Source organism: Balaenoptera physalus (genome assembly GCF_965194825.1).
Source record: "Balaenoptera physalus genome assembly, chromosome: 14".
Lineage (NCBI taxonomy): Eukaryota > Metazoa > Chordata > Mammalia > Artiodactyla > Balaenopteridae > Balaenoptera > Balaenoptera physalus.
This window is the reverse complement of record NC_138893.1, coordinates 387,595-409,326: the sequence shown is the minus strand read 5'-3', so window position 1 is coordinate 409,326 and position 21,732 is coordinate 387,595. Positions and strand designations below refer to the sequence as shown.

General features: G+C 42.9%; 2 long non-coding RNA genes across 2 annotated transcripts in view; both read left to right on the top strand.

Moving 5' to 3' along the window:
* LOC309643171 overlaps positions 1 to 21,732 on the top strand; it is a 124,552-nt gene that overhangs the window by 30,324 nt on the left and 72,496 nt on the right. The gene's annotated exons all lie outside the window — the stretch shown is intronic.
* On the top strand, positions 1,285 to 20,402 carry LOC309643157. Its single transcript, XR_014253588.1, has 2 exons — positions 1,285 to 2,254; positions 2,575 to 20,402. It is a non-coding gene; the product is annotated as an uncharacterized lncRNA (long non-coding RNA).

Genomic DNA, 21,732 nt, shown 5'->3' with positions numbered 1-21,732 from the left:
TTTCATTTTGCTTTTCCTTTTTTTTTTTTTGTTTTTGCTTCACAAATTCTTGCTCATAAGATGAAATTTATTCCTCAGTGAATTACTAAATATACTTATTTTCAAATTTTGTCAGATTCTTTCAGATATTAATTTGTTTTGGATCCCATCTACATTTGGATTATAGAATATTTGGCTACCTTTCTTTGCATATTTTTCATGGCTCTGGAATTTTGGTTTGTGGGCACATTTTGAGGCATGTGTATACTTCTGAATAAAACATCTCGCCTACTCTCAGGATGAGATGGTATCTGTGATTTATAGAAAGCAATGCTTATTTTGTTTTGCTTTGTTTTTAAAATTTTATTTATTTATTTTTGGCTGTGTTGGGTCTTTGTTGCTGCACGTGGGCTTTCTCTAGTTGCGGCGAGCAGGGGCTACTCTTCGTTGCGGTGTGCAGGCCTCTCACTGTGGTGGCTTCTCTTGTTGTGGAGCACGGGCTCTAGGTGCTTGGGCTTCAGTAGTTGTGGCGCACAGGCTTAGTTGGTCTGCGGCACGTGGGATCTTCCCAGGCCAGGGCTCAAACCCGTGTCCCCTGCATTGGCAGGCAGATTCTTAACCACTGCGCCAGCAGGAAAGTCCCAGCAATGCTTACCTAATGTAAGCTGATTATAAAGCTTTAATTAAGCTCCATGAGTAATTCCATTTTGTTATCCTTTTGTCATTAGTTAAGTTTTGTTTTCGTGGTCCAAGCTTGTTGATGCCCATGAAAGTGATATGTGTCCATATTTGGGCTCCAGTGTTTAAGGAGTGGCTCAGGACATGATGGTAGTACCTGCAGTAATTACTGAGAGATCTCCAAGGGGAAGGTGAATCTTGGGAAACTCGTATCGACTTTCTTAACCTGTCAAAATTCAAGTTCCATCAGATAAGAAGATGTGGTCAGTGTTTTTCTGTAGTTTTTATTATTTATGAAAACAAATCATGTGTTCTCCCACCCAATATAATATTACACTATAATATGACACAAACTTTCAAATTACACTTACCAGTGTGAAGATTCTGACACATTTTTGCTGCTTCTTATTTGACACTGACTGGCTGGGAACACAATCTAGCTGTCTCTTCCCATTTTAAGAGTCTCTCTCCATTGCCAATATTGGGGCATCCAAGTTCTATTTCATTAAGGAAAGTAACAATTTTCCTTTCAGAGGATGGAAACAACACAAAATTCCTATCTCATTTTTTCAGACTTATTTTTATTTATTTATTTTTAAAATAAATTTATTTTTTAAACAAATTTATTTATTTATTTTTGGCTGCTTTGTGTCTTCGTTGCTGCGTGCAGGCTTTCTCCAGTTGAGGTAAGCAGGGCTACTCTTTGTTGCGGTGTGAGGGCTTCTCATTGTGGTGGCTTCTCTTGTTGCGGAGCACAGGCCCTAGGCATGCGGGCTTTAGTAGTTGTGGCATGCGGGCTCAGTAGTTGTGCCTCATGGGTTCTAGAGCTCAGGCTCAGTAGTTGTGGTGCACGGGCTTAGTTGCTCTGCAGCATGTGGGATCTTCCCAGACCAGGGCTTGAACCTGTGTCCCCTGCATTGGCATGTGGATTCTTAACTACTGCGCCACAAAGGAAGCCCTTCAGACTTATTTAAGAAAAAACCCAATATGTATCATGTGCATATGTGTGTTATTATATAGCCATTGAGGAAATTTTAGAAAGTCTGGGAAAGCAGAAATAAGAAAAAGTTATCTAGAAATCTATGATTTACAATTAGCTATTAATATTTTGGTATATTATTATATATAGAAATCATTTAAAAGTGATATATACAATACCTACTGTTTTGACCTATGTTTTCCTTAGCAGTATGTTGTGAATATTTAATGTATCAACAAAGTATTTTTATAAAACACGTTTTTAAATGCCAATTCTAATACCTATAGATTTAAGACTATCTCACCACTATTGTCTCAGTTGCACTAAAGATTGATGGAAAGGATTGACCTATGGGTTATGCATTTACTTGTTCAAGATCTTACTTGTTCATTTCTTCAATGCACATTTTAAGTTGCCAGTTTGTTCTAGGAACATTGCTAGGATCTGCATGTACAGAGCTGAGTCAGATGTTTCTCCAGTTTCATTTTCATCCTCACAGGCTGAGAGACTAGTGATAGGAGAGGTATGTTAACAGATAGGTACCACACAATGTAATAAAACACTGGAGGAATCAGAGGACAGAGTTTTATTTCTATTGAATCCCCTCTGTTGTGAAAGGTACTGTTTTTTGTTTTTTTTCATTAATTAATTTTTTTTTTTTTTTTTTTTAATGGCTGTTTTGGGTCTTCGTTTCCGTGCGAGGGCTTTCTCTAGTTGCGGCAAGTGTGGGCCACTTTTCATCGCGGTGCGCGGGCCTCTCACTATCGCGGCCTCTCTTGCCGCGGAGCACAAGCTCCAGACGTGCAGGCTCAGCAATTGTGGCTCACGGGCCCAGCCGCTCCGCGGCACGTGGGATCTTCCCAGACCAGAGCTCGAACCCCTGTTCCCTGCATTGGCAGGCAGATTCTCAACCACTGCACCACCAGGGAAGCCCAAAGGTACTGTTTTATGTACTCTAAAGAAAGAGAAAAAAACCCAAGATGGAGAGTCTCTAAGGGGAGGGGTCACCTCCTTCAACAGAAAAAGTCAGAAAGTCCAAAAGGCTGCATCCTCATGGAAAAGAAACCTTCTAAGCAGAGATTACGCAGAAACCTTAGATATTTAAACCTGGCCCTGGGTGGAAGGAGGAAAACTAAATTTCCCCTGAAAATTGGAACTGCAGACAGGTTCTCATTTTGGTTTGTGGTCTAAATTGGCTTTACCAATATGGGTCAGAAAACTTCAAGGAGGACTTCCCTGGTGGCGCAGTGGTTAAGGATCCACCTGCTAATTCAGGGGACACGGGTTCGAGCCCTGGTCTGGGAAGATCCCACATGCCGCGGAGCAACTAAGCCCATGTGCCACAACTACTGAGCCTGCACTCTAGAGCCCACGAGCCACAACTACTGAGCCCGCGTGCCACAACTACTGAAGCCTGTGAGCCTAGAGCCCCTGCTCCGCAACAAAGAGAAGCCACCGCAATGAGAAGCCTGCTCACCGCAACGAAGAGTGGCTGCCGCTCGCCGCAACTAGAGAAAGCCCGCGTGCAGCAACGAAGACCCATAACTCAAAAAGAGTCCTGTACCACAACGTTCTTTGCAGCACTATTTACAATAGCCAGGACATGGAAGCAACCTAAGTGTCCATCGACAGATGAATGGATAAAGAAGATGTGGCACATATATACAATGGAATATTACTCAGCCATAAAAAGAAACAAAATTGAGTTATTTGTAGTGAGGTGGATGGACCTAGAGTCTGTCATACAGAGTGAAGTAAGTCAGTAAGAGAAAAACAAATACCGTATGCTAACGCATATATATGGAATCTAAAAAAAAAATGGTTCTAATGAACCTAGGGGCAGGACAGGAATAAAGACGCAGATGTAGAGAATGGACTTGAGGACGTGGGGAGGGGGGAAGGGTAAGCTGGGAGGAAGTGAGAGAGTGGCATGGACATATATACACTACCAAATGTACAGTAGATAGCTAGTGGGAAGCAGCTGCATAGCACAGGGAGATCAGCTTGGTGCTTTGTGACCACCTAGAGGGGTGGGATAGGGAGGGTGGGAGGGAGACGCAAGAGGGAGGGGATATGGGGATGTATGTATACATATAGCTGATTCACTTTGTTATACAGCAGAAACTAACACAACACTGTAAACCAATTATACTCCAATAAAGATGTTAAAAAAAAAAAAACTTCAAGGAGAGAATTTAAAGTGGTATCAGTTTGGTATGGACCCACATGACTGGCAAAAGCAAACTCAAATCCTCTCTAGAAAAACTTGACTTCAATCCAGACTGACATCAATTGGTAAGACTCCACAACAATAACCATGTCTCAATTCAGTGATAATAAAATATGAAAAAATACACATCATAGCAACAATGAAACACAGTGACTCCCTGGGGTAGAATAGATCAATGTGTCTTAGAATTAAGCCTCTGGGCTTCAAAAACTATAGGTAGGAAATAAAAGGAGAGACGGCACTGATGGAAGCAAATGCAAATTATAGGAGGGGGTCCTCCATCTACTGTTCTGTCCACACTAGAAGTCCATGACACACTTTTGCAAAAGTTCATACTCTCACATGTCCCAGTGGCATCATGGCTAGCCCAAGCTTCTCGAATTTAGGAGCTTAATGTTGTTCACCATGACATCCCAGTCCCTAGCATAGTGCTTGATGTAGAGTATGTGTTTGCTCGGGCGGCCATAACAGGATACCACAGACTGGGTGGCTTAATCAAAAGAAATTTATTTTCTTATAGTTTTGGAGGCTAGAAGTTCAAGATCAAGGTGCCAGCAAGGTTGGTTTTTGGTGAAGCCTCTTTTTCTGGCTTGAGGTTGGCTGCCTTCTTGCTGTGTCCTCACATGGCCTTTCCTCTGTGTGTGCGTAGAGAGAGAAAGCTCTAGTGTGTCTTCTTATAATGACACCAATCCTACTGGATTCTGACCTAATTTAACCCTAATTGCCTTTTTAAAGGCCCTATCTCTAAATAATCACATTGTAGGTTTGGGCTTCAATACATAAATTTCGGTGGGGTGAGGGGGCACTCAATTCAATCCCTAACAGCACACCTTCAATAAATATTTGTTAAATTAACATCACTTATTTACATAGGTCTCCCTATTTCTGATAGTCATATTCCGTTAACATAATCTAGAGCTGATCTTTTAGGCTTTCTCATGCCTGAATGAATTTGATATTTTCCTTCCCCTTGAGGATCCCTTCTGAAGAAATCAATATTCCAGGTATTTCCCAATATTTCATAATTTTGGGTATATGCAACACAGTTTCCAGAATGGCCAAAATGAAAAGACGGAAATACCAAGTGTTGACAGGGATGCGGGACAGCAGGGGTGCCCACACATTGGTGGTGAGAGTGTAAGTTGGTACAACTATTTGGCAAACTCTTTGGCAGCATATCAAAGGTAAACACATGCCTACCCTATGACCCCAGAAAGTCTCCTCAGTATTTATGCAACAGAAATATTGTACCTCCATACGTTCATCAAAAGACACAGACAGAAATGTTCAGAGCAGCACTGTTCATAGTCGCCCCAAACTAGAAATTACCTAATGCCCATCAAAAATAGATGAATAAATGAATTTGCGGTATAGTCCCTCAATGATATCTTACACAGCAATGAAAATGAATGATCTACATCTAGTGCAACCACATAGACGAATCTGCTAAATATAATGGTAAGTGACACATTACTTACCATGTTTGTAAGTGGTAGTGTACTGGCACAACTTGGTGGTGGAAGCAGTTCACCCCAGGTGTAGGCAATAACGATGTGCATTGTGTGTAGAGAATGTAAAAACAATAATAAAACTGACTAAAAATCAGTTTTTCTTTTTTATTATCACCATGTGCTGTCATTCAAACATTGTAAATGATAAAATACTCCTTCCTGTTGGGGTAGAACATTTCTTTCCTCACCTCCACCCACAACTCCCCCATCACTGGAGTGAAAGAAGCCCGCCCCAAGAGAGTATATACTGTATGACTCTCTATACATAGATTACAAAAACAGGCAAAACTGATCTATGCTGTTAGCAGTCAGGATGGTTTTTCAGCCCTTTGGGGGCAGTGACTGGAATGGAGCAGAAAGGGATTCTAGGGGCTGGAAATGTCCTGGATGTTGGTTCCAAGGGTGTGTTCAATTTGTGAAAATTTGTTGAGTTGTACTCTTGTGACCTGTGTACTTCTTTGTATATTATACTCCAATAAAAAGGTTTTTTAAAAGCTACAACTTATTTTTTAAAAATTAGATGTACTTAAGAGTGATCATTTTGCGCAGGAATGTATTTCTGGCTTGATTTTGGGAGGAAATCTTTGTCTGCTTTGATAGAAATTCCCATCAAGGTCACTCAAGTAGCCTATAATGTGTACATTTAGAATCAACTCCTAAAAACTCGGCACAGACATTTATGGAGTGCTTATGACACGGAAAAGGTACTGAGCTCTATGCTCTGATGATAAGATAGCGGAGCTGCTGCTTTTGCCGAGAAGAAAAACTGGCTTGTAAAGCAGTGGAGCTGCTTGGGACTCAGTCACATGGAACTAGACATCTACCTTGAAACACAGATGGCAGGTAACCTGTAATATCTCTCCTTTGCTATTTCTGTGGAGTGTGAATTCTTTTTGAGGTCACTAACTTTGCAGAAGAGCTACAGTGTTGGAGCTGGGAAAAATGAGAGCGGGTGGGTGGAGTAGATAGATGCCAAAAGAAGCAGCTAAGGAAGAGCAAGAGAGAGGAGAGAAGACATTGCTTCTTCTATCCCCATTAACCAGGGTAGATAAGGAGATTAAACAGAACCAAACCATCATTCATTATCACTGAATAGCAGAAAGGACGTCACTTCACTCCAACAAAAAGTAGGAAGGATGTCACCTCAGGATAAAGGGCTCTTCTTTAAATTGAGTAAGTTTAACTTTACGAAAAATCCACTTAATTATACTTTAAAAAAAAAAAAAATTATTTATTTATTTATATTTGTTTTTGGCTGTATTGGGTCTTCGTTTCTGTGCGAGGGCTTTCTCCAGTTGCGGCAAGCGGGGGCCACTCTTCATCGCGGTGCGCGGGCCTCTCACTATCGCGACCTCTCTTGTTGCGGAGCACAGGCTCCAGACGCGCAGGCTCAGTAGTTGTGGCTCACGGGCCCAGTTGCTCCGCGGCACGCAGGATCCTCCTAGACCAGGGCTCGAACCCGTGTCCCCTGCATTGGCAGGCAGATTCTTTTTTTTTTAAATTTATTTATTATTTATTTTTTATATTTATTTTTGGCTGTGTTGGGTCTTCATCTCTGTGCGAGGGCTCTCTCTAGCTGCGGCAAGCGGGGGCCACTCTTCATCGCGGTGCGCGGGCCTCTCACTATCGCGGCCTCTCTTGTTGCGGAGCACAGGCTCCAGTCGCGCAGGCTCAGTAGTTGTGGCTCATGGGCCTAGTTGCTCCGCGGCATGTGGGATCTTCCCAGACCAGGGCTCGAACCCGTGTCCCCTGCATTGGCAGGCAGATTCTCAACCACTGCGCCACCAGGGAAGCCCCTGGCAGGCAGATTCTTAATCACTGTGCCACCAGGGAAGCCCCTATACTTATTTTTTATGTTCTCCTGTAAACTGGCAAAACATCATTATCTGGTATTTGAGAAGGACCTCTCTCTGCTGTAGCCTGGGGTCAGCCAATTTTTTCTGCAAAGGGTGATAAAATAAATGTCTTCGGCTTTTTGGGGACACATTCTCTGTTGCAACTACTCAACACTACCATTGTAGCTTGAAGTGGCAATGGACAATATATAAATGAATGGGTGTGGCTGTGTATCATAAAACTTTTGGACACTAAAATTTTTGGACACTAAAATTTGAATTTCATATGATTTCTTGGGCCACAAATATTATTCTTGTTTTGATCCTCCCTCTCCTCTCACCACTTAAAAAGGCAAAAGCCATTCTTAATTTGCAAAACTAAGCTGCACAAAAACAGATGGTGGGCTGGATTTGTCTTGCGGGTCGTAGTTTGGATTCTGGAGTTTTATTCTGACATCTGCACCCTTACTCAAGTTGTTTCCACTGCATGTCTTGTCTTCCTGGCTTTCTTTCACTCTCTCACCCTCTTCAACAGCTCTTCTATTCTTATCCCTTCCATTGAGTTCTGCCCACACCTTTTGGTGGATCTCCTTCACATACTGACTTCTAGTGGCTCTGCCCTTTGTTAGCTGGAGGACCTTGGGCAAATTATTTAATATCTCTTAGTCTTAGGTTTCTCACCTGTAAGATGGAGATAATACTAGTACCTACCTCAAGGTATTGTGTGTGTGCGCGCACGCGCGTGTGTGCATTAAATGAAGTAGTGCATATAAAGCACTCAGCACAGCGTCAGATATACTAAGTGCTCACTAGTGTTATTTAAGTTATTTAATGTTACTTAAGTTAAGCACTTATGTTGTTTAAGTGTTTTGTATGTAATAGTTTTGTTCCTTCATTTAAAGCTTCCCAGACGCTAATGTTCTTCTTGTGTTCTCACAACAATAGCCTAGGGCTCTATTTAAAGCAGGTGCTATAAATATTGAAAGTAAAAAATTAGTTAAATTTAAGAAAGTTAAAAATTTCTAGAAATAGTTATATGGAAGGTAGGAATCTTAGCAGCAGCCCAGGCCATACCTACTGCTGGAAACTATAGGGCAGGCTTGTATGGCATTCTCAGGCTCTCAGTATGGTGCCTCTTCAAATTCCTGTTCAGCTGGGGAAAGGTTAAGCGCTCCTTGTGGGAGAGGCAGACCCATCCCCCTCAGCTCTTAGACCTTGTCAAGAACACTTCCCCTCTAGTCCCAAACTTGTTCACTTCCCCCAACAAGTCAAACTCAGAGGCTAACCAGACAAACCCGCCCCCCCCCCGCCCCGCCCCTCCTTACCAGGCATTTAACTACCACCTTTACACACCCTTGTGGGATCTTACCATCTCCAAGTGACTTTTTAACGTATTCCTCTCAACCACATGTCACATTCTTCATGGAAGGAGTTTCGATGAATACAGCATTTTCTGTCTGGTTACATTTCCTATGATAACTCAGTGCTCGCCTGCCTCTTAACCCAGCTCAGTGTGCAGTGATCAGGGTGCTATTGGGTTTTGGATAAAAACCTTTGCTCCTTGGGAAGGGGAATTGCAGTGTCTGTCTTAGATTTAGTCCTCTGGTCCGGCATAGGGCGAGAGGGATCTGAGGCAGAGATGAAAGTGATTCAGAAGATGCTCTGAGAGATACTATGGTAAACTGCTGTTTGGATATAAAAGAGGGACACTGGATTGGGTGAGAGAGGCATCCTCTGCACTTCTGGATGGTTCTTCTGTGCCTGAGAGCTTGCAGGGTGGGCACAAATGTGCCACTCTGTCTGATGGGAGGGGACAGACAATGGGCTTCAGAGGCATAACAAGGTGCCCTCGTGCAAGTTTGCACAGAGAAGGCCTTGTCCACTGGGCATGAAACCTGGTAGTGGAGAAACCACTGGTGTGGAGAGTGTGTGGACAGCAGGAACATGGACTCTGGTGTCAGGTGCTCTACCACCTAACTAATAATTCTGGACTATTTCTATGTCTGGAAATAGAGATAATACTTACTATATAGGGTTGTTGAAAAGATTAAGATTAATACATGTAAAGCATGTGGTAAGTGATGTTAAATTATCAGAAAGAGACATGGGTCAGTAACATATGAGATATTACTGGCAATGTGACCCCATTTGAATCTATAAAGAGTGGTCTGGCATTTAGACACATGAGCCACATATGTTTCCATGTGCCTTGGGTGGCCATGAAATTAAGTGGTCTTTTTTCCCTTTTAAAAACCACATCCCTTTAATAGAAAACTGCAGCAAACACCATGCAATATGTGAAAAGGACCACTTATTTATTGTCACTACATGTCAAAAACCATCTGGACCATTTTCTTGTAGCAGATGTTTGCCAAATTAACTTTGGAAACAGAGAATTCATGGAGGGTATTTCTGTTAGCACAATGAATGCAACTAGGACACATACAGATAAATTTTTGAAAACAATATTAAGCCATACTGTAGTCAGGTAAAAAACCATGGTGACTGCACACATTCTTAGAATTTGCAGAGTGCTCAGGAAATGTCAATACCCTCTTAATTGAAAAGAAATTCATTTACAAATGATCTGCAATTCAGAACAGCTTTAAAAATTTGACCATGAAGATTTAAGAACATTTAATTTATGTTGTTTGTGGTAATGGTAACTATTAAGTGATAATGTGATTTATAATAAGAAATATATATTTGGTCATTGTCCCATTCCTGGCACAGAGCTCCTAAAATCCTTGTAATTTTCTGTGAAGAGAGCAATAAAGGTGTCTTTTGTTATGTTAATGAGGCGGCTTTTGAAAAGTTCCTACGTTTGGGGGCTGGTTGCCAGTGGAGGCAACTGTGTGAATGGAGGGTGGGAACTTTCAGTCCTGCCCTTCAACCTCCTGGGAGGAGAAAGGGTCTGGAGACTGAGTTGAATCATCTGTTGTCAATGATTTAATCAATCATGCCGATGTGATGAAGCCTCCATAAAAACCCAAAAGAGTGGAGTTCGGAGTGCTTTTGGGTTGGTGAACATGGGGAGACCTGGGGAGAGTGATGTGCTTGGCGAGAGCATGGAAGCTCCAGGCCCTTTCCATATACCTTGCCCTATCTATGTATCTCTTCCATCTGGCTGTTCCCGAGTTACACCCTTTTATAATAAATCAGTAATCTGGTCAGTAAAACGTTTCTCTGAATTCTGTGAGCCGCTCCAGCAAATTAATTGAACCCAGAGAGGGGGTTATTGGAACATCCAATTTATAGCTGGTTTGTCAGAAGCACTAGTGACAAACTGAACTTGTGTCTGAAGTTGGGGGGGGGGCACTCTTGTAGGACTGAGCACTTAACTTGTGGGATCTGATGTTATCTCCAGGTAGATAGTGTTAGGACTGATTTAAATTGTAGGACACCCAGCTGGTGTTGGAGAACTGCTTGGTGTGGGGAAAAAACCCACACTGAAATTGGGTGCGGAGCCTTATTAAGAAATAGTTATCTTCTGTTGATTCATAAGGAGTGTCTAATTCTTTTTCATTCACAAACAAGCTGTGCCAGGACCCGGGAATAAAAAGTCTATTAAGAATTAGCCTCTGCATAAATTGTAGCAATATTTTTTTGGATCTGTCGACTAAGGCAAAGGAAACAAAAGCAAAAATAAACAAATGGGACCTACTTAAACTTAAAAGCTTTTGCACAGCAAAGGAAACCATCAACATAACAAAAAGACGACCTACTGCATGGAGGTAAATATTTGCAAATGATATGACCGTTAAGGGGTTAATATCCAAAATATACTAAGAGCTCATACAACTCAATATCAAAAAAAAAAAAAAAAACCTGATTAAAAAATGGGCAGAAGAACTGAATAGACATTTTTCTAAAGAAGACATACAGATGGCTAACAGGCACATGAAAAGATGCTCAAAATCACTAATCATCAGAGAAATGCAAATCAAAATCACAATGAGGTATCACCTCACACTTGTCAGAATAGCTATCATCAAAAAGACCACAAATAACAAATATTAGTGAGAATGTGGAGAAACAGGAATTCTTCTACAATTTTGGTGGGAATGTAAATTGGTGCAGCCACTGTGGAAAACAGTATGGCAGTTTCTCAAAAATCTAAAAATAGAACTGCCATATGACCTAGCAATTCCACTCCTGGTTATATATCTGAAGAAAACAAAAACATTAATTCAAAATGACATATGCATCCCAACATTCGTAGCAGCATTGTTTACGATAGCCAAGATATGGTGGTAGCAACCTAAGTGTCCATCAACTGATGAATGGATAAAGAAGATGTGGTATATATACACAATGGAATATTACTCAGCCATAAAAAAGAATGAAATTCTGCCATTTGCAACAACATCGATGGACTTGGAGGGTATCTCGCTTAGTGGAATAAGTTGGACAGAGAAAGATAAATACTGTATGATATCACTTATGTGTGGAGTCTAAAAAAACAGACTCACAGAGAACAAACTAGTGGTTACCAGTTGGGGGAGGGTTGGGGGGAGGCACAAGATAGGGTAGAGGATTGAGAGGTACAAACTACTCTTTATAAAATAAATAAGCTACAGAATATATTATACAGCACAGGGAATATAGCCAATATTTTGCAGTAACTATAAATGGATTACAACCTTTAAAAATTGTGAATTACTATGTTGTACACCTGAAACTTATAAATCAACTATACATCAATTAAAAACAGACACAGAAAAAATTTTAAAAAAAAGAATTAGCCTCTGCCCTCAGGGATCTTTCAGTCTAATTGGGAATCAGGTAAAGTAACACATCCAGTGTGGTAAAGGGCTAAGATTCAGGTGTGCCTTGTGTCCTGTGGAAGCCCAGACTGAGGGGCCAGGTAACACTCCTTCAAGGGGTGCAACTTGAGAGACGAAGGAAAGTTTGCAAAGCAAAAAGCAGGCAGGGCCTTTCACTCAAGCTGACAAATGCAGAAAGCTAGTGTTCACCTAGGGAAGCCTGAGCTCTGGCGTCCCGAGTTTCCACCACTGTCCACCATTACGAACTCTGAGACCTGGCAGGCTTCGTACCTTTCTAAGCTTTGGCTTCTTTTCTGGCCAATGGGCAATTGCTCCCAGAGCCAGGTGATCAAGGGGTATCTTTTGGCCGCCGCTGCAAAGACCGCCCTGGGCAGCGGAGGCGCGGAGGAGCTCCCTTGGGGGAGGCGCTAAGATGGAGTCCGGCTGCGCTAAGATGGGAGTCCTTCTGGGGTAGGCGGAGGACGGGTCCGGAGACAGCGCCCGCCAGTCTCCCAGGCAGACAGCACCCCCGCAAGGCCCCAGATGTGTGTCAACTCGGAGGCCTGACCTCAGGCCGAAGCTGCAGGACAAGCAGACGAGCCTCCCCACCACAAAGTCTGGGCGCCCAGCGGCTGCTCCGCACGGGGCCCTGGAGCAGGTGAGTCCCAGCGCCAGGCCCGGAAAAGCTGTTTCTCAGGTCGCTACAGCCTTGTGGGTCTTGGGCATAAGAGCCCCTTGGTTTTCAAAGCTAGATGTTTTGGGGGCTCGCCTCTCGGGTGCAGGTCTTGGAAGTTGGGGTGCCTGGTGTGGGGTTCAGATCCTCTGCTCCTCGGAGGCGCTCTGGGTGTTGAGTTCCCTCCTGACTGGGGGGGGGCGGGGGGAGGAGTAGGGGTGGCGTTTATGCCGAGACTGTGTCCCACGTGCTGGCTGTGGGCCTTCTCCTTGGCCCCATGTGTAGAAGTTGCTCAGTTTTTAGGTTTTTTCAGAGGAAGTTGTTCTATTTGTATCTGTAGATTCAGTGTGTGTGTTGCCATCTTGAACCTGAGTTTTAAACGGAAGTACTTAATCATATATTTTTTAACAAAGTCTATAGTAAATCAATATTTCTGTCTTCCTCCTGAACAATATTAGTATTTTTAGAAAGCTTTAACTTCGTTTAAATATTCCTCCCATGGTCTGCTGTGAGAGGCTTTTCCATCTTCTGTGCTATTTTTATCTAGTATTTTAATTCCATTTTGTTTTTCAGTACAAAAAAGTTATCATTTATGTATTTTTTTAAAAGTAGACTATTTTTTAGAGCCGTTTTAGGTTCATGGCAAAATTGAGTGGAAAGCATTGAGAGTTCTCATATACCCCTTCCCCCATCCTCATTATTTTTATAGTCAGTTCTTACTTAAATTTACCAACGGGTGTTCTGGTTTTTTGCGTCCCATTGCTCCATGCATCCTATACCTCCCTTCTGAATTTATTTCAATTAATGTGATGTGAACCTCTATTATAATTTCTAGGAATGCAAAATAAATATATCTGTAGTTTTTCAGGGGTGAAGAACTTCTAGTTGTTGGGTCTGTGGGCTGAGTCATTAGAATTCCTGGGTTTTTTTTTTTTCATATTTTTGGTGAGTGAGGCCATCTTTGTGGATATTCTTTTGAGAGTACCATGCATGCCTGGGATGGGAGACCTCCCATGAGATATTTTTTCCGTTTGCCTCTGTCCATGCTCAGTAGTGTTCATGAGTCCCCCATCAGTTTTTGTTTTAAATAATTTTAGACTTAACAGAAGAGTTGCAAAGATAGTACAGGAAGCTCCCACATACCCTTCACCCAGCTTTTCCTATTACTGCAGCCCTTAGCAAACCTACGATTGGCCTTCAGCCATTTGTTAAACATTTCTAGCTAAATTCTTCCTAATGGCTTATATGGTGTCCAGAGGGGTTTGTCCCAGCCAAGCAAAGGCCTGGGTCCTGTTTCTTCCTGTGGATGCCTGTTTTTCCTCAGATTCTGGGTTGGTTATTGGCTCTGTGACCTCAGCTTTCTGATTAGTTCATGAAAAATTGTTAATTTGCCGTTTGTCTAGCTTGTTCCTTGTTGTAAGTGTGGGTGTGATGCTTTCCAGTGCTATGTCTCCAAGTGGAACCAATTTTGGCGTTAATTTCTTCTTCTAATTTCTCTACTGCTCAGGTGGTGCAAATGTGGGACCTGCACTGGCGGCCAGCACAGCTTCAGTGCTGCTGGCACAGTTGGCCATCCGTTTGTTGCAATCCTGGGTTAGTAAGCCGAGATCCTTTGGTCTCTATTTATGGACAGGTCGGTGGGTTTTATTTTGCGTTTTGTTTTTCTTTATTTTTGGTTCTACCTTTGCAGAAAATTGTGGTTACCAATGACTCCATGGGGATTCCCCTGAAGATAGAAATGACCTAAAAGAATACCTTTTCTTTATTTGGTGTTTTCTGTTTTATAAGATACATGGACTTCCTATGCACCTCTATGGCACTTTCCATATAATCTGATGTACGTGTGATTTTCTTCTATTTTTTCCTGCTTCCATTTGTTTTGTGTATATTAGATTGGAAGCACTTTGAATAAAGAGGACATAATTTCTACTTTTGTACACCATGTTAGTGCTGAGCGTATATCTTCATTCAGCAAATACTTTCTGATCCCCTGCTGGGTGCCACGAACTATTCTAGGACCTGGGTGTATAGTGGGAAGCAAGAAGAAAATTTCCTTGCTTTTTAGTATTGTGAGGAGTCAGACACAGAATAAATATATAATTACCAACTATGATAAAGAAAAGTACAGGCTGCTCTGAGACCTAGTTTATGGTGGGAGCTCAGAAAGACTTGTCTGAGGGAGTGAATTTTCAGTTGAGACTTCCAGGCAAAGAAGAGGAGAAGAGTGGGAGGGAACAGCATCACAGACAGCGAACAGCATATGCTAAAGTATTTTGGTGGCAAAGAGTGTGGGGCATTCAGAGAACTGAGCAGTCAGTGAAGCTGGAGTGAGTGAGGAAATGAGCCTGAAGGAGTGGTCAGAGGCTGGAAGGTACAGGGTCTTGAAGGAGTTGATATTTCATTGTAGTCTTGGCAGCCGTGGAAGGGTTTTGCTCTAGTTTACATTTAAAAACCTTACTCTGGATGCTGGGTAGAAGACTGATAATAAGGGAAAGCGAATGGGAATAAGCAGATAATCTGGGTGGTCCGGGCAAGAGAATACGGTGGCCTGAACAAGGGTAGTAGCAACAGGGATTGAGGGAAGAAGAACTCGAGGTACAGTCTGGATGTGGAAGGGGCAGGACTGGATGATGCTGTGTTTGGGGGAGGGGTAGTTGGGAGGGAGGGGAAAGTATCAACAAATGCTTTCAAGCTGATTTATTCACTTCCTCCGCCCACTTAAACAAGGGAAGAAAATTGTCATGTGAGTCTATTTTTTCATGATTTTCACTGAGCAGAAACCTGCTCTATAGCCGCCTAAGTCTGGTGTGTCCCACCCGCTGTGTTCCATTCTACATTCTGTCTTGTCTAGTGGGATTTTCCTTCTCAATTGGATTACTAGCTGTTTGGGGGTGGGGTGGGGTGGGGCGGGGGGAAGGACTATGTTGCTTTCATCTCCTGTCCTATGTAGCACTTAGCACAGTCCTTTGCTCAGATGCTGAAAATCATTTTTGAAATATACATTTCTTTTGAGCACTTTGTGTTTCTTCAGTTGGACAAGGAAGATTTCACTTTCCTTTGGACTTAACCCTACTTGCAGTTTCTAGTCCATTGGTAAACTGTGGCGCACATGGCATATGGATTATAAATTCAAGTTAATTTTTCCTCTGCTCTTTGCTTTTAGTCTACAGTAGAATCGAGTTGCTGGACCAGCAAAAAGCCAAGTGCTTTATCCAAGCCTGGTATTTGTGTTTGTGAGGTGAGCACTGAGGGGCACATTGAAGCATTTTGCACATGTGTTTTTCTCTTTTGCCTCTGCGGTAACACATTTTCCTAGCTGTGCTTTGGATTTTTCCCAGTTCAGTTTTGAAATTTCCACATGGGGTTTAGCCACTTGGTGAAGTGCTCTCAGCTCACCGTTAGGTTGGCTTCAGCTGTGAGACCTTTGATATCTTTCTGTTTTTCTGAGCTTGGGTTTACTGCCCCACTTGCTGGCCTCTGGCTTTATTCTTTCCCAGTATTTTATAGTTGTAACGTATGGGCTTTTCCTTTCAACAGTTCTCTGTCCTCAGGGAAGCACTCCATCTTGTCTGTTCCATGGTTTTTGATTTTGACTCTGTTGCTACCCAGCTGTGACTATTGCAGCTTGAATCACAGCACCCCAGAGCATGGACCATTTTTCTTCAGTTTGCCTGTTTCTCATCTTCCTCTGCCCTGACATTGTTTCAGACATAGTTTTTAACTCAGTGGAATTTTTCTCATTATTTTGTTTCTTAGTTGCTGATTCCAGTCTGTCTCTTTAAAATAAAGCCGATTCTGTTCATTTCTTTCTTTCTTTTTTTTTTTTTTTTTCTATTTGGCAATGTCGAGATTGCCACCGCTCTTGACAGCTGCTTTCCAATATGTCATTACTCAGCCTTGGAAGTAATTTTAGAATGTTGTGTGCCCCTGACTGTGGAACACTGCGTTACCAATGTCCCGAGTGTGGTACATCTGAAGGTGGGGGTGACCTGCAGAAGAATCTGTGACATTTGTACAGTGCCGTGCAGTTTACAAGGGACCTTTAAATCTGTGATCTTGTTTAGTACTCACAGTAAGCCTAGGAGAGTGGCAGGGCATTATAATTTCCTGTTTTAAAGTCAAGGAACTTGAAGATCATAAAGTTAAGTGTTTTCCCAATGTTGCCTAGCTAGAAGGTGATGGAGCCAGACTTTGAACTTATGTCCCAATAGTGCTCTTTATACTATAGGAACTTTTCTTTTCAATATCATTTAAATTTCAGGCTGGGATAGTCAGGGTAGATTTCAGGCACAATTGGATTCAGGAACTCAAACAATGTTATCAGGGCTGCGTCTTTCTCTCTCTTGGCTCTGCCTTCCTCTGAGTTAACTTTCTCTTTATCCAGGCTCTTCTTTTGGGGGGCACTGTGGCTTCCAGTAGCTCCGGGCTAATATCCACCAATCTGGGGGAAAGGAGAACATTCCTCTCCTGCAGAAGAACAGTGTTTGCTTGACATTGTCCTTAATTGAGTTAATGTTTATCTGAGTCAATCACTATGATAAGAGGGTTGTGATGCTGATTGGACAGGCCTGAGTCCTGAGTCACATGACCTCTCCTGCTGTTAGAGGTGCGATCAGCTGGGCTTAAATCATGTGACAGGAGAGTGGGTGGGAAGCAGTTCCCTAGAAGAAAATTGAGGTATTGTTACCAGAATAAAAGTGAATGCATGTTGGGCAGACAAGACATGGGATGTCTTATGTGCTAGATATTTTCCATTTGCCCCTCAGGCCTGCTCACCGCTCTGCTCTGTGCCCCAGGAATCTAACTTGTATAAAGTGCTTTGATGCGCTCCCTTTCCCTCAAGTTTCCAATTACGTTTAGCCAATGAAAACCTCTGGCAGGAGATTGGAGTCAAGGAGAAGAGTGAGGGAGGGGTATTTATTCCACCAACCCCTGTCCTGTGAGGCTGCCATCTGAAGCTGAAGGTTACAGCTCCTGCCAGGCAATCCTCTTTACTTGGCTTGCCCTGTATCCAGCTCTGCTAACTGCTTTCCTTGTTCGTTCAAGCCTGGAGTGGTAATACCCTGGGGTATTGTACAATCCCTTTTAGTTTCCCTACCCTGTGCTCACACTTTTGTAAATGGTCCCTTTGTTAAACTGTCCTCAAGTTACTAAATTTGAGCATGCCATACCTTTCCTGACAGGACCTGATTGACCTCTACAGGTAGGAAAGTAAAAACTCAATGCATGCCACATTAAAAATGATTTGGAGCTTCTGTGGTGTTAGGTTAGGAGTTGAGACGATTTAGTGGGCCATGAAAAGTAAGATCAAGGTAGGTGTGAAGGATGGCCACAAGGAAGAGGGGGTAGCATTTTTTGTGTATGTGGTTTTATTCAATTCAGAGTTGTTAGAAGTTTCTAACAATTTGTGCTTTCTAAAAATGAATCAAGCTGCCTTAAAGGTAATGAGTTCATCATCATTGATGGTATTCACCTGGACGGCTCTAGTGACACCTGTTTTTCAGGGGTTTTTCTGAAGGGGATTCCTTCCTCCGAGAGTCGGTGGGCTAAATGATCTTGAGAGTTCTTCCCTACAGTTCAAGTGATGCAGGAATTGCCTTTGCAGAGGAAATTTTCATTTCTTCTGTCCTTTGGGGACCTACTGTTTTCTCACTGCCTGGCAGACCTTTTGGTGTTGAGACCAGAGGCTGTGGGTGCCCCTGCTTTGTGTTGGTTTGCATTGAATTCCTGGGTCATCCTGGTTCCTAGCATCCCCAGACACCCTCTGGTGTGAATGTCAAGAATCAGATGTAGTGAGCTCTGCTTTGTTATCTTGTCAGTTACATGTTAAAGGCATTAAAAATCCTCACCTGTGCCTTTGCCATCACAGCTGAGCAAATGTCCCCAAGTGGAAGCCATGGAGAGGTAGTCTCTGATGCTTAATACTAACGGTGTACTATGTTGTCACAAAGAAATCAGCTGCTAGTCCTAAAGAACTAAAATTACATCAGCAATAGGAAATCACTGTACGTTAACTATTGGGGCTAATTTAATATCTGTGAAATGGTGTTCATATTCCTTTATATGTTTCTGCATTCAATAATTGAATTAAAAATATCTTCTAAGGTTTTATAGGTTCAATCAAGACCTTTCTCCCCTAGTCCTATTTTGTTCAGAAGGAATCAGATTCCTTAGAGACAAATTCTCGTACCCTGCAGGTTTTTATGGACCTATTGTATTAGCTGGGTCTGGTTACAAGTGACACACTGATCTGGCCAACTTAATTTAAAAAGGAATTTACATCTGAAGAACCAGGCTTGGAAAGGACAATTTGCAGAGCAGCAGGAATGAAGAGTCTTGGAAGGGCACTAATGCAGGTGCAAATCAACTCTCGCTAAATTTCTGTCCGTGAGTCATGATATTCCAGATGTGAAATTGTGGGAAAGGAGTCCTAATGGGCCATTTGGGTCTCAAGCCTGTCTTTGGTTAGAGGAGGACAGGGCACCTTGACTGAAAGTCCTACCAAAGCTGCACACGGTGGGAGAGGTAACTGCCTGGATGCTGGAAAAATAGAAACCACTGTCCACACACCACCCCTTATGGCAAATGAGAAATTACCACATGAAAACAGAGATTGAAACAGGTGTTACAATAGTTCTGAGGTGGTGTAGCCTATCCTAGAAAAGTAGATTATGGTTAATGTGGAAAAAGTACCAACATATAAACATATATGTAAGAAAGATCCATGAGAGAAATAACAAAGGGTTATGATTCCATTGTTCCTCTCACTTGTGGTTTTACGACTGTCCATGGGTTAATGAGATATTTGCCAATATAATGTGGGTCTGGGGCAGGGTTGACAAACTTTGTCTGTAAAGGGCTACCTCATTAATATTTTAGATTTTGCAGACCATACAATCTCTGTTCAACTATTCAACTCTGCCATTGCAGTGTGAAAACAGCCATAGACAGTATGAAAATAAATGGGCGTGGCTATGTTCCAATAAATCTTTATTTACAAAAAGAGGCAATGGTGAGGTTTCGCCCACAGGCTGTGCTTTGCTGAGCCCTGGTCGAGAGGGATACTTCAGTACTATGGTAGCTTGGTGGAGCCCAGTCAAGGCCAGCAATTGCAGGCTCAGTGTTAAGTGAATAGTTTGTGTAGTAGCTGAGTCCTTGAGCAAGTTGAGGTGAACCCTGGAAGACAGGTCTGGTAGAGAGGAAAGCACAAGGGACTTTATATTGGGTGGCCTGAGTTCATATCCTTGCTTAAGCACTCTGTGGTTGAGGGCAAGCTTTAGACTTTCCTGAGTCTCGGTTTCCTCATCTTTAAAATGGGGAATGTAATTAGAATGCCCCTTATGTTTGTTGTTTATTTAAATGAAGTAACATATGAAAAATATTCAGCATGGGGCTTCCCTGGTGGTGCAGTGGTTAAGAATCCACCTGCCAATGCAGGGGACGCGGGTTTGAGCCCTGGTCTGGGAAAATCCCACATGCCGCGGAGCAGTGAAGCCCGTGCACCACAACTACTGAGCCTGCGCTCTAGAGCCAGCAAGCCACAACTACTGAGCCCGTGTGCTACAACTACTGAAGCCCACGCACCTAGAGCCCGTGCTCTGCAACAAGAGAAGCCACCGCAAGAGAAACCTGTGCACCACAACGAAGAGTAGCCCCTGCTCACTGCAACTAGAGAAAGCCCATGTGCAGCAACGAAGACCCAATGCAGCCAAAAATAAATAAATAAATAAAATAAATACAATTAAAAAAAATTCAGCATGGAGCTTGACACACAATATTCACCGAACGCTCTCTATTTCCTTTCTCCTCCCTTCCTAAAGTTACGTGGAAAGGATAAATTGCTTAGTTAGGGTACCCCACTGCAACATCACTGACGTCTCATCCAACTCAGGAAATGTTTGAAAAAAGCTGATGCCATATCTCTGAAGATTCTCAGAAGCGTAGAGTGATGGGGGTGGGCGTTAGTGGGTAGAATGATGAAGAAGATCTGGTCCCCTGGCTTTCTTTACAATCCTGTCCCCAACCTGGCCTCACCTTAGAGCTGGGCAGCCTCCCTTCCAGGAATTGGGTGGCTCTGAAGCATATTAACAAGCAGGAGTTCCTGTGGAAGGGACTATATCAATCAGGCCCTGGGATAACACTTTAGGAACATGGGGATATTCAGCCTAGAAACTTGATAATGTAGTTACATGTTTGAAGGGCTAAGTACCTTCTGCTGGGTGGACCCACAGGACAAAATTAGAAACAGTAGGCCATCCACAAGTCACATGGACAGCCAAGGGGCAGTTTCCTTTTGCTGGAGATATTCAAGCAGAGGTTTTCTGGGATGTTAGAAAGGGAATAAGATCTGCATAGGGCTGTAGATCAGGCTCTCCAACTCATGAATCTTTTTGGAGCCTGTGGAAATTCGGGACAGACAGGTTAGCGTATGAACTGTTCCCGAAGATCAGTTGCCCAAAAATATTAGCAGTAGAGAGAGTACTCCTGGCTGCAGGCGGGTTCTTCTCCATGACTGAAGAGTAATTACCATGCCCCGTCTAGGGAAGGATAACAGTAGATAACAGTTGCTGAGCTCTTAGAATGTGCCAGACACTCATATATGTGCTGCAAACTTTTTATTTTCTCAAAGTGGCTTTAAGAGGTAGGTGCTCATTGTTATGTCATTTTATAGATGAGCAAACTGAGGTCATAGGAGGTTATGTATGGTGCCTAAGACCACATAGATATAAGTGATGCCAAAATCTGAATCTGAATATTCTAATTCCAGAGCCCACTCTTAATCCCCAAATAAAATCCCACTTTTATTCGAAATTAAATAATTAGGGGAAGGCTTCCCTGGTGGCGCAGTGGTTGAGAGTCTGCCTGCTAATGCAGGAGACATGGGTTCGAGCCCTGGTCCGGGAAGATCCCACATGCCGTGGAGCAGCTGGGCCCGTGAGCCACAATTACTGAGCCTGCGCGTATGGAGCCTGTGCTCTGCAACAAGAGAGGCCGCGATAGTGAGAGGCCTGCGCACCGCGATGAAGAGTGGTCCCCGCTTGCCACAACTAAAGAAAGCCCTCGCACAGAAACGAAGACCCA